Below are 12,953 nucleotides of genomic sequence, written 5' to 3'. Positions count from 1 at the left end.
GACACTAGCGCCTGCACCAGCGCTGTACGCCATAGATAGCTGCCGCCTGTACTGCTCAGTGAGGGCAAGCTCCGGCGTCCTCACTAGAGTGAATTCCCGTTCCTCTCTGCTCCTCTTTACAGAGTCACCAGCTCACAACTCCACCATTTAGCGTCGTGATGGCCAGTGTCATAATGTTTGGGCTCATCAGTGTATTGAGATGTAACTAGCGTTACGTGTTCTCACTCGCTGAACAAATGCGCAGTATAGGATCGAATGTAGGTTGAGGTTGTGATGTGTGGCAGGCGTAATTTGCCTCGAAACCAACAAAGTAGTTCACGTCAGAGGACTGAGCTTTGATAGTGAGCTTGCAGTGTTTGTAACCTTGGGACTCGCAAATCCTCGCCTAGCGCGCACGCCTTTACGTAACTCAGGATAGGCGACTTATCCACCTGGCACGCCGACGGCAAACGGCCGACACTCACTTCTCAACTCATTGCCTAGCTTCCTCTCCCACCAGAAAACATTTGATGTGCATTTTAGGTCTTGTCCCTCTCTAATGTCTACGCTTATTTGAAGAGTTCAGCGTTGAGAATTGTTGAGAGGGAACGAAACTAGGCATCACAAGTACTTTCGAAAAGCTTTATTTTAATGCGGTAACTGGCTTAGGGCCATTATATACTCTTGGAAATGCTGAAGGTAGAAGGAAAATGTACAGCAAGCGAAGAGTGATCTCCAACCTGTACAGAAACGACACTGCAATTTCAAGTGTCGAAGGACCTGAATGGGAAGCGTAGATTGAGACGAGAGCGAGAATATAGGAAAGGAAATTAAAGTGGAGGGGCAAAAAGTAACTTTCCAGTTTGCTTCCGACATTCTACAAGGGGCGTTAAATAAGTAATGCAGCACATTTTTTTCTGAAAGCAAGTTTCTTTTTCAGGATTCCAGTAAATCAGATATTCCCCACTGTTTTGGCTACGAAACCCTATTTTCCAACATATTCTCCGTTCAATGCGACAGCCTTATGCTGGGTGCGCCCGTATGGTGCCACTCTACTGGTCGACGCCGGAACCAACGTCTTGGTGCATCAGTAACCTCCCCGTCGTCCACGTACTGCTCCTGCGGAGTGCATGCTTCATTATGTCGGAGAGAAATCCGAAGCTACGAGATGGTCTTCTGTTAGGCGGCGAGCAACATAGCGGGCACACCGCTCTCAGCGCCCCAATTGGTGGATAAGTTTGTCAGCACTACCAACAGAGACGTCCAGTTGAGGGGTGAGGTCTTCTCACCACGATTGAATGTGTTCGCACTTTCTAACATTGCAGGGGTCACAGCCGTGTGCGGTTGGCCAGCACGCGGGACATAGGACAGGTTTGCGCAACCCAGCTGCGATGACGACACACGCCTCGCCCAACGACTCGCCGTGTTTTTGTTCACTGCCAGGTCTCCTTAGACATTCGGCAAGCGCCTGTAAATATCATCTATGCTTCTTCCCGCCAAAAGAAACTGGACCATTACGCCTGACTGAGGTGGCAAGCAGAGTTCTCATTCAAAGCCTGTCGTGGTAGAAAAATAAAACTTCTAAACAGTATTAGTGGCTGGTAGCGTTCTCCCTTAGCAGTACTCAATTGAATAACAGTAATGGACTTAAAAAAAACTCTTAGCATGTGTAAAATAATTCACCCAAACGTGTCTGGCGGCTAGCAGTCGTTCCTTGTACACTCACCCGCCATAGTCAGACTAAATTTTGTGTATTTATTTTAATGAAATTACAGCGACGTAGCAAGCGGACGAGGTCTTAAGGCCATGCGAAGGGAAGAAATTGTTTGCTACTCTTTGACAGACTACGTAAACATCAGTAGAAGCAGAACTCGCAGTTAGCCTTAAACGATATTGAACAGTGTCTGAAGATGACACTGATGCTGCACTCTTAATTCATCCTGTATAGAACGAAGAAGTGGTTGCGTCTCAGTGATGGCCAGAAAATCTTTGATTTTATGTTTGTTGAAGGCACGGCTTATCAGCGTTTGCTTTCGTAGCTCAAACAGCATCCTTGTTTGGGTACTACGTATAGGAAATCAGGTCTGCCTACGGCGTAAACAGCTGTTATTTTTCTTACCCAGTCGTGCCTCGGTACCATTGTGCGAACCTCAGTGTTGGGTTTTATTCAGATCTAATTTTCTGGAATGTTACATCCGGCAGCTCGTGGTCTAGTGGCTACCGTTGCTGCCTCTGGATCACGGGGTCTCGGGTTGGATTCCCGGCCGGGTTGGGGATTTTCCCTGCCTGAGGACTTCGTGTTAGTGTTGTCCTATCATCATGATCATCATCCGTCACAGTGGCTAGATTGAATCGCGTAAAAAACTGGACTGTGTAAAAATGGGACTTTGTACGTGCGCTGATGACCGGGCAGTTTAGTGCCCCACAAACCAATCATCATCATCTAGATTTAGAAAGTTATGTTCTGTGGGTCCTTATCCACACTATTGTGTAACTTCCCGCAGATAATTGTTGTGGAATCTGTCCTCATCTGCACGATCTTTTGTTGTAGAAACACATTCAGAAACTCTCCCGCTAGGTCTCTCAGACTTTGCGATCAACTGAGCTCTCAACGGACCTGTTTGCTCTAGTGAAGATTCAGCGATGGCTCGACCGACTTCACTCGTGGATCATCGACAAAGACTTTCCCACTGAAAAAACTGTCAGAACTTCTGGCGGCGCAAGGAGTTCCTTTCACGGACCTTACATATCGGTCCTGTTGCTCTGCCGTCCGTCGAAACCACGAAATTCTAGTGGCTCACGCTCGATAGGAAACACTGTTGGTCCTCCCACATGTCTTATCTGGCAGCACGCTGTACCCGATCTCTAAATATCCTACGTGTTTTAAACGGTACTTCATGGGTAGCGTATCGGAAAATTATCCTCCGCTTATACCAGGCCCTTCTCCGATCAAAACTGGTTTATGGGTGTCTCGTTTAGTCATCTGAACGACCGTTTATTTTACACCATCTCAACACAATCCACCATCAAGGCATATTTTGTCCACTGGAGCTTTATGCACTAGCCCAGTTATGAGTCTATCCAAACGTTGCCGAACTACCGCTCTCATATCGGCGTGATGTTCTCCTCAACAGATGCGCTTGTCGTCTGTCCTTCATGCCCAACCATCCATCCTATGCGTCCTTTATTGGTAACTAGGGTAAGCGCAACTTCTTTATTGCCTCCCGGTGTTAGTTTTTGTATAGTACTTCGAAAACTTCACCTTACGCTACCTGCCACGTTCCCAATGGATGAGAGCCCTTCAACGCCTGGGCTCAGCGCAGAGGTCCGCGTCCATCTTGGACTTAGTTCACCTCCCAGGGACACTATTCTAAATTCAATCTATCGCTGTAAGTTTCTCGAACTTTGCACGCAACTTGGAGACACCACCTTACTTCACGCTGATGGCTCTAAGACAAACTGTTGTCAGATGTGCCTTTGTCATTGGCAGCAAACAATTTAGAAACCAGCTTCTAGACCAGTGTTCGTTACTTATTGCAGAGCTTTCCGCCCTCTTATCAGGCCACTCAATACATCCGACGTCATAGGCTGGCCAGCTGTGTGTTATGTTACGATTCACTTAGTGCCATCCAGAGCCTCCGTGTACTATACACATACCGCACCTTAGTGCAACGAATCCGCGAATGCCCCCACTCGCTCAGTGATGATGGAGCCAACGTGATGTTCATTTGGTTCACTGGTCACGTCGGAGTGTCGGGGAATAAAGCTACCGATGCTGTTGACAAGGCCTTTTAGCCATTCTGTCCCTCCAGATGACCTCTGTGTTGCTGCACGTAAGAACATTGTGATCCTCTGGCGTGAACACTGGTCTCCTGTATACGGGAACAAACTCCGGGAAATTAAAACCTCCCGGCGGCTTGGACGACTTCCTCTCGCCCCGAGGACATACTTTCAGCTCCGCTGCGTATTGGTCACTGTCGTTTCAGTCACCGTCATTTGTTAAGCGGAGACCCCACAACACTCTGTGCTTACTACAACCAGCCATTGCCAGTGCGCCGTTTTCTGACCCAGTGCCGATTTTATAACCGTTTGCGCTTTATGTTTTTATCAGATGTTTTAGGAGATATAGCTCCAGCTGTAGATTGCGTTTCACTTTTTATTCGTCGTAGTAATATGGTGAAGGAAATTTTTCAGCCGTTTGAGCGTCCTCCTCAAAGGGAAAGTGTTTGGTTTTAGCTATCCCTTTACTACCATCGATAGGCTCCGAGTATTAGCGACTTCAACTTCATCCGGTAGTTATGGCACGGACGCTTATGACCTCAGCTGTTTTGTGCCCTAAACGACCATCACTACCACCTCAATAACAATCATAACAACAAAAACAAACAGAAACACGGGACATGTTTTCGATAAACCACACTGGCAAGCTACAATTTGTACTGCAGATGACATGCTGTTCACTCCCCGGAATTAAATTTCGCTAAAAGCTATCAAGCTTCTAATGTAATTTCAGGCTGTATACAATCTCTGTGAATAGCATGTTGTCTTCAGCATTAACTGAAACTTTCCAGTGTGGTCCATTAAAACATATACCTCGCTTTTGTCTTTCTATGAAAACAATCATGCAGACGAGGGCAGATCGTCCGAAAACAGCTCTGGCAAGCAATACATTAATGTACCGCTAGTTCCACAGTACTTTACCGTTATGCAGGGTTCTATTTCACAAAATATTTTCACTGGTGATACAAAGGTGCCGAAAATAGTTCCGGTATTTAAAAGCAAAGTTGTCTGTATAATAGGCTGTTCTGAATTCGCGTAAGACATATTACGTATGGCAGGCAAGCTGTGGTTTTAAACATCTCGACTTCATTCCCCTAAGTCCACCATATGTTGCACCTTCAGTGACTTGGGAATTTGTTGTGCGGAGTTGTGGTCTAGACGATTGCTCGAAGCATTCACGCGGAGAAAAGCTGGGATGCCGGTATAGGACAGTGTTTACGAAGTTGGCAGTTCCGTATGTCGTGTGTGTTTCTCTGTTGAAACTGGGACCGTTAACAGAGATGGCGCCGTGCAAGCAGGAGCTGTCGGCAGCGGGAGGCAGAACACGTGCAACTGAAACGCTCGCGCAGATCTCCAACAAGACACTGGAAAGCCACAGCTGCGAGGCCACGGTCAGGAATAGCGGCCCACGGACCAAAATACCGCCGTTCCGCTTCCGTTTTCTCAGAATACCCCCCGTCAAGTCATAATAGCTTTTACTGCGCGCATTTCACGTCAGTCACCGGTTACACCTCTCCATCCAACCTCTCTCTCTCTCTCTCTCTCTCTCTCTCCCTCCCTCTCTCCCTCTCTCTCTCTCTCTCTCTCTCTCTCTCTCTCTCTCTCTCTCTCTCTCTGTCTGTCTGTCTGTCTGTCTGTCTGTGTGTGTGTGTGTGTGTGTGTGTCACACACACTTTTTTTCATGTGAATTGATCCTTTTGTCAAGTAGTTCCTAGTGATAATACCAACAGACAAGCAGTAACGTAGACACAGTTGCGCCGTTTCCCGCTCTGTTTCGCCGCGTTGATTATTGCGCTTTTCCGGTTTGGCTGTCGGTCGTTCGGTGCGGCGCAGACTGTTTTTGGAGCGAGTCCAGTTAGCTGTTTCCAGACCACTGCTAACTTGCCTTTCGCTGCTTCCCAAGTCGGAAATGGGTATGGCTTTTAATAGATAAGCGCCGCAAGCAACTAAACGAAAAAATATAGTTCGTTCCATTACACCTTATTCACATTGCCGTGGGCATGAATCAGGATATTTTACTTAAAGAATTTCTCTGACAAGGTGTTGCCCTTTCTTCTACTTCTTCATGGACATACCTGTTTTCCAATTTACAACAGGCGTGTTCACGTGCGATCGATATTTCATAAATAATGTACATTATTTTTTACTAAACTTTTTTCGCTGTCTCGTTACAGTCCTCCCTTGAGTCTCCCTGCTTCTCTATAACGTGAGTCCCAACGTCTCGCAAGCTCTGTTGTTCCATCCAGTTCACCACATCTGTTCGTCTGTTACGGTGGTAGAGAGCTCTTCCAGAGAAAGATAACGACGTACATGCAAAGGTTTTTTCAACTTGTGGAACAAGTCGATTTCAGGTGGCCTCACGTGCGAGCTGTAGAAAGGATGCGACAACACTTCCCGTCTGCATTCGCGAAGGTTTTGGGCTACAATATTGCCGGTATGCCGGCGAACATTGTTCTGGAGAACGAGTGCCCCGGCCTCGAGCAACTGTGGTCGGGTTTTGTGCATTTTTCTGCACAGGTTTTGCTCGAGGTTACAATAACACGATGCTGCGACACTTGTTCCACATTAGACTATCTGTGAAGATAATTTCTCGGTCATAAGCAAAAATCATCATTTGCTTGAGGTTCGATCGAGCGAGTCGAAATATTTTTGGACGTGTAGAATCTGAAGATCTCTAGTCATTGGACTGTGATTTCAACTCTAATCCACCATTCATCAATACCGACAGTTCGACACAAGAATCCTTGACTTTCACGGTCGAATCGTCGTTTGAACGAGGTTCTTATGTGCAGACGTTTGTTTGTCTTCTACAGTTGACCGCTACGGTCGCAGGTTCGAATCCTGCCTCGGGCATGGATGTGTGTGATGTCCTTAGGTTAGTTAGGTTTAAGTAGTTCTAAGTTCTACGGGACTGATGCCGCAGCAGTTAAGTCCCATACTGCTCAGAGCAATTTTTTTTGTTTGTCTTCAGGAGTCGGACAGTGTGGGATCTACCTCGCAGAAATTTTTATCTTCTTGAAATCATGTGTCAACATACGGTTTACTGACTTGCGGGAATTCTCGTGGCTCTAGAGTGTTTCTCACAAGTCTCACTGCGATCTTAAAAAGCAGGTGCCAAAAGTTTCAACTGATTACGTTTGAGACCTTCCAACCACTACGAAAACTATTACCCTAACGTGTGCTGTACTACTGTCTACTGTAAACGCACCACAAAATGTGGATTTGTGTCGGGTGTTTGCTGCGTGAACTTTCAATCTTGACGTACGGCCTCTGGTCTTCAACAGTCGCAGTAACCGAGACCCCTGCAAGATCCAATTCTACCCTCGCCAAGTTGATGGCAGCGAAGAAACGAAAACAAGTACTTCTTCCTCAAGCTCACAACCACATCTGACAGTTTTCATTGTTGTTGCATCAAAGAATCCACAGTAATACCAACCTGTCCGTCGTACGCTTCCGGCGTAACGAACACACAAGTATCATATTGAACATACACTGGTTCATTAAATCGCACTGTCTTAATCCCATAAAAATGTGTAGGAATGACGTAAGTCCCACTACCTCCCCTTTAAGTGCCTTATTTAAATGCGGTACCAAACGACACGCTTTAACTTTTTGATAAATTTGTCGTTTATTCTGATTTTCAATGAGATTGGCGCTCCATGAAATACATACTTTTTTTAATGAGCACACCGCCATTTGACTCTGTTATCATTTAAACTACTTAGGTTTCAGCCTTATATGCTATTTTCAAGTAATTGCGTTCGTCATTAACATATACTGCAGGACATCAAGCTCAAAGTAGGCACCCCACGAACTGCGTTATCTTGGCATTTCGTGGGGAGCCAATATTTTTAATTTATGGCCAATTTTTAGCTTGATGTCCTGCAATATATGTTACTGACGTAAACTCAGTCACTTGAAAATGGCATAAAAGGCCGAAACCCAGGTCGTTCGTAAATGAACAATAATACAGCTAAATGGCGGTGTGTTCATTTAAAGATTATTGTATGACTGTTGCTCAGCAGCATCAAGAACTGAATACATACTCGTCGCTGCGGTGAGACTGAATCAAAACCGTGCCTTTCGGATTTGCTCGCTATTTCTTTCTTTCTTTCACAGATTTAATAAATAACGTGCCGGTACCACGAGTTGGTTGTACAAAAGTATACATGGTAATAAAATGAAGTATCGTTCGGACAATGTAATAGTGCTTCGTATTCTCGCCAAATGAATTGTGTATAGCTGAAGCGCGCCGTAAACACTAATTTAGGTCCATTGTTATGCGGTGTTGGTAATGGAAGTGAAATTAAGCTGTTTCGTCAAAAATTCTCTTCACCTCCTGCAAATTTCCAGGCTCTACACGGATATTTTGACTATAAACATAATTAATTCAATCCTCTCCCGACGAGTTAAAAAAAAATCGCTGCACTGAAATTAGTTTTTCCATTCCGCTTTGCTGAACAGAGGCTGTTACATGTATTACCAGAGGAGAATTTCCATAAACTCCCTGCAGTCCTCGGCTTTCGAATTTTGTTTTAATTAAGATTCCATATCATCCAGTAATCCAGATAGGGTAAGCCTTAATTTCTCAGTCACATATGAAACTTAGTTTCAGATATCCTATTTTGTTAAGGAAAAGTGCTCCAGACCATTTTTGGCCAAATGTTCGAACAGAGCGAGATCTAAAAATTATGCTGTGGATTTTTGTCTGAATTTTCATAGCCAAACGAAGAGTGGAAGTTTGGATATCAAATTGACTAATGTGAAATCTAGTTTTTAAAAAAAGATTTAATTCTTGAAAGTAATCTGTGTAATTAAGAAAAACTTAGTAATTGAGGGAAAAATTGAAATATTTCAAGAACAGCATCACGGCATAAATTGAAACTTCTCTACTCTATTGATCTATATGCTAATAATAATAATAATAATAATAATAATAATAATAATAATAATAATAATAATAATAATAATAATAATCCGTTCGATACGTAAATAAATTTCATGCTTTCTGAACAAAATTGAAAAAACCGGACAAACGTGTGGGGAATTTTTTTTCCAAGAGTAAAAAAATAAAATAGATTACAGAAAAATTTGACGCGCTTTTGAATGATCCACAAAATCACTTATAACGTACGAGGTGCTAATTGAAAGTCAATGTGTGACTGAGCATTTTAAAGAGTAGTAGAGGATATTTGCCTCATAGAATATCTCTGTGTGATCACATGTCGCTAACATTTGAACGTCTCAGCCACCGTACATGATTTCAAGCGTCATTTAAACGGTTCAAAAGTTTCTTTGAACTTTATTTTTAGAGAAATCATTTTACGAAACATCTGACAATTTGTCAATTTTAAAAAAACTATTATAATATTTGTTTATTGCCCATCCAGTCGCTGTATTGAAGTCCCTTTAAATAAACAGGCTCGTCCATTGGTTATGTGACTTTATTAGTTATCTGCGCTATTTCTTTCTCCGTGCGGTATTTTTACATTGTTTTAGTCGTATTGATTTGATTTTGAAGCCAGCTTTCAGACTTGCTGTAAGTTCTGCTGAGGACGGTGGCGCAGTGGTTAGCCCCCTTCTCTCGCATTCGGGAGGGCGACGTTTCAGATCGCCGTCCGGAATTTGTTTTCCAACCTCTCAAAGTAGTCATGACAGGTGGCGAACCTGTTAGCGAAGCCTCGCCAACCCGTGCGATTATCGGTTTCTTTTAGCGTTACTGAAGCGCTCCCTCTCAGTCTTACCTTTCATAATTTTTGTTTTTGTAGCCCAAAGAACTAGACAATTTTTTGATGGACTTGGAAGGAACGCGCCTGGGGAGATACTGTGTTGCTTAGTAACGGACGCAAAAGTTCTTCTTTCGGTCCATTATATGCGCAGCATCGTGCGCCACCACCTTAGCTGAAATGCATCACTCTGCTGCTTGTCTCTAGCCGCAACCGTAAATGAAGACGAAAATCACAAGTGTTGGTACCTGCTGGATCTTCGTATTGTTCCGCTCTGTTCTCCCAGATAGAGGTAAGCTGCTTCATACCCGCTCGCCCTAATCCGCCTGCTGATCTTCACAACTTGGAGTGTCGCAGACGCTTGGCCCAATATAGATGAAAGAACACGAGACTTTAATCGACCTATGAGTTGCACCTATCCTCTTCGAATAACGGACATATGGCCTTCGATCATTAGGAGTTTCAGCTCGCTAAGATAGATGTGTAATCTGTGTGATTGACTAAGGTCTAGTAGATCAGCAAGTTAGTTTTCGCTGCTGGCTAGACGAACTGTGTCATCGGCAAATACAGAAATTGTTCTGCTATCAGTTGAAATGTATTTCGTCCAGCCATCGAGACCTCTCCAAACGAGATGTTTGGCAATGAGTTACTGTGACAACCCTCCATAGCATTAAAAGAAATGCCGCGCTATGTTCCCTTTGAAAGAGCGCGGCCTATTACATTCGTAATGTTTAGTTTTTCCAATCCGAAGCTTGTGCTCAGTCTGCAGTGATATTGTCGTCGACTTTTTATTGCCGCGCGGGTAGCCGCGCGATTTGAGGCGTCTTGTCACGGTCCGTGCGGCTCCTCCAGTCGGAGGTTCGAGTTCTCCCTCGGTCAGGGGTGTGTGTGCCATCTATAGCGTAAGTTAGATTAAGTAGTGTGTAAGCTTAGGGACCGATGATCTCAGTAGTTTGGTACCTTAAGACCTTACCAAAAATTTTAAAAATAATCTTCCTTTTGTATTAAGTTCTTCTTTTCTGCACCCAAGAGAAACAATAGTGGCATCAGCAAAACGCAAGTGTATTCGTTGCCCCTTATTGGTTTTGGAGTATAAGAATCTGATAAATTTCTTAGAACTTTTGATGCAAAGAGTCTCATTGCCGTCATCGTCTTAATTCCGTATTTCTCCCTATCGTGAAGAAGCGTAATAGAAACGGCTGTGCCCTGTCTCTGAAAAATTGTTACTACAGATCAGTATCTCAGTGAAATATTCTCCCATTGTGAAATGACATGATCGTATCGCATTACTCGTATTGGTCGGGAGACCCCGTCTGGCTTTGTTAGGCTGCATGATGCAACATTTTTCTATTTGACGCCATTTCGGCGACCGGCGCGTCTCTGTGATGAAATTAAATGATTGTTTATAGTTGTATACAGAAACACCCAGGCCCCGAGCGAAGAGAGATATTCGACCCAGCCGGGAACCAAACAGGAGGACCCCCCCTACCCGAGGAGGAGGCAGTGACGTTAACCACCAAACCACGAACTTTATTGTATGGTATTCGTGGTAATATTCGCCGTGAGATATAGATTCGATGTATTAAGCAGATTGTGGATGTCGTATCTTCCGCAGATCAGTCACCCTGTACAGACACTGCACTCTTCGGTGCCCTCTGTTTTTTGTTATAGTTCTAGTGCTGATTACTTTGCCGTGTGTCGCCCTTAAACAATGACATCAGTTCACGCTTTTACTCTGTCTTTATGTCGTTATATTTGTAAATACTTATTTTCGTGTAGATGCCAGCGAACTATTGACACCAGCTGTGTAGACCCTTGATGTTAAGTGTCGCCAGTCGTTTCGAAATGCTGTGCAACAGGCGCAGGCGGTGTCGGCTTCAGCTTAAGGCGGCTGTTAAGAGATCGTGCTGAGCGTGTTTGCACATCGGCTCAGCCGACTGGTTAGACGCCCTGCTGCTCGTTGCTTACACAACCCGGCGGCGGCTCCAAGGGACCGCCGGGGCAGTCTGCGCGTCTTCCCAGTCGAGTCTCCTTTCATCGTCGTCGCGGCTTAGACTTAGGCCCCTATAATAATAATAATAATAATAATAATAATAATAATAATAATAATAATAATAATATTTATTAGCTGCGTCCCGCGGTATTAGTCGCGGTTAAAAATCTATTAATATAGGAATGTTAATGCCGGAACCTAGAATCCACTCGTATGCGCCGTCACAGAAGTTCTCTGTTCGACGTATTGAGTTGCGAGCCACATGCAGCCGACCACACCGCGCGACATCGAAGAAGAAAAGAAGTTTAAGACGAAAGGTGAAGGTGACAACACACGTCGCTGACAACTCGCTCGTTTACTTGAGGAAAATTTTTTTACGTCACCGTGTAGCGAATTACCAGATTTGCCACGAAAAGGGAGTAAATAATATCAAGATTGGACAGGCCTAGCGTGGAAAATATCATTTTTCTTCGTGTGTTTGAAGAGCCAAAAATACGTATTTTCCACGGGAAGTTTGTTTTTGTTATTTTTTCGGATTAGAAGGTAATCTACGTATGTATTAATTCATATCATTGGCTACCTCCATTCCAAAGTCCATCCAAATCCGTCCAGTCGCTTCATCGTGAAAGAGTAACGAACACAGTAACGCGAAGAAAGTAACCAATTTCTGGTTTGGTACCGCGCAAATTTTGTAATATTCGTTCGTGCAGCGTCGTCATATGGCCTCACGCCCGTGTGCTCTGTTACCAGCGGAAACGCTCGCATCTCATAACCACTAAAAGCCTAGCACGATGTCCTCCGTCTTACAGCGTCTAAATGACGCCGTCATTTCGAGTCTCCAAGCGTCTCAGAAGCTGTTACGATAGCCATGACCCTTAGCGGCCAAAATGCAACGGCTTTATATGGAAATACAGATTAAACAGTTTAGGAGTGTATAATCATTGTATTCATTATGTAGGACGTATTAAACAGTAAAAGAATTTTCACAAAAACGGTACAGTTCAAAAGTAAAAGTGGCTTTTTCTAAGAGTAATTACTGTTCCACATTTGGCGTTATTTTCTTCTAATCAATAAATATAACATTGATATTGTAATCCTAGGCTACTAAGTTTTGTTTTCCGAAGTGCACATTTTTACATTCCTGGACATTTTAATGGAGTTCCATTTAAATGGAGTTACATTTAAATTGCCAGTTTCTGCATCATTTTGAAATATTTGCGTAATATTGCTGCACATTTGTACAGCTTTTCCAAATAGCGGTTCCTTACAGATAACCGCATCATATACGAAAAGTTTGGGATCACTATTAATTTTGTCTGGAAGTTCATCAACATAATTTCAGCAGCAAGGATTCCAAAACACTTCCCTGGCGGTACACCTCGAGTTATCTGTACATCATTGTGTCGTTGTCCTCCCATCCAAGATGGGTGTGCCCTGCCAAGAAATCGTCAACAGAGTGACAAGTTTTTGTTTGC

General features: G+C 43.9%; 1 protein-coding gene across 4 annotated transcripts in view; it reads left to right on the top strand.

Moving 5' to 3' along the window:
- LOC126292194 (glycogen synthase kinase-3 beta) overlaps window positions 1–12,953 on the top strand; it is a 301,006-nt gene that overhangs the window by 133,528 nt on the left and 154,525 nt on the right. The window lies entirely within an intron of this gene.

Source organism: Schistocerca gregaria, chromosome 9 (genome assembly GCF_023897955.1).
Source record: "Schistocerca gregaria isolate iqSchGreg1 chromosome 9, iqSchGreg1.2, whole genome shotgun sequence".
Taxonomy (NCBI): Eukaryota; Metazoa; Arthropoda; class Insecta; order Orthoptera; family Acrididae; genus Schistocerca; species Schistocerca gregaria.
Note: the sequence above shows the minus strand (reverse complement) of the source record. Positions and strands in the feature narration are given on the sequence as shown.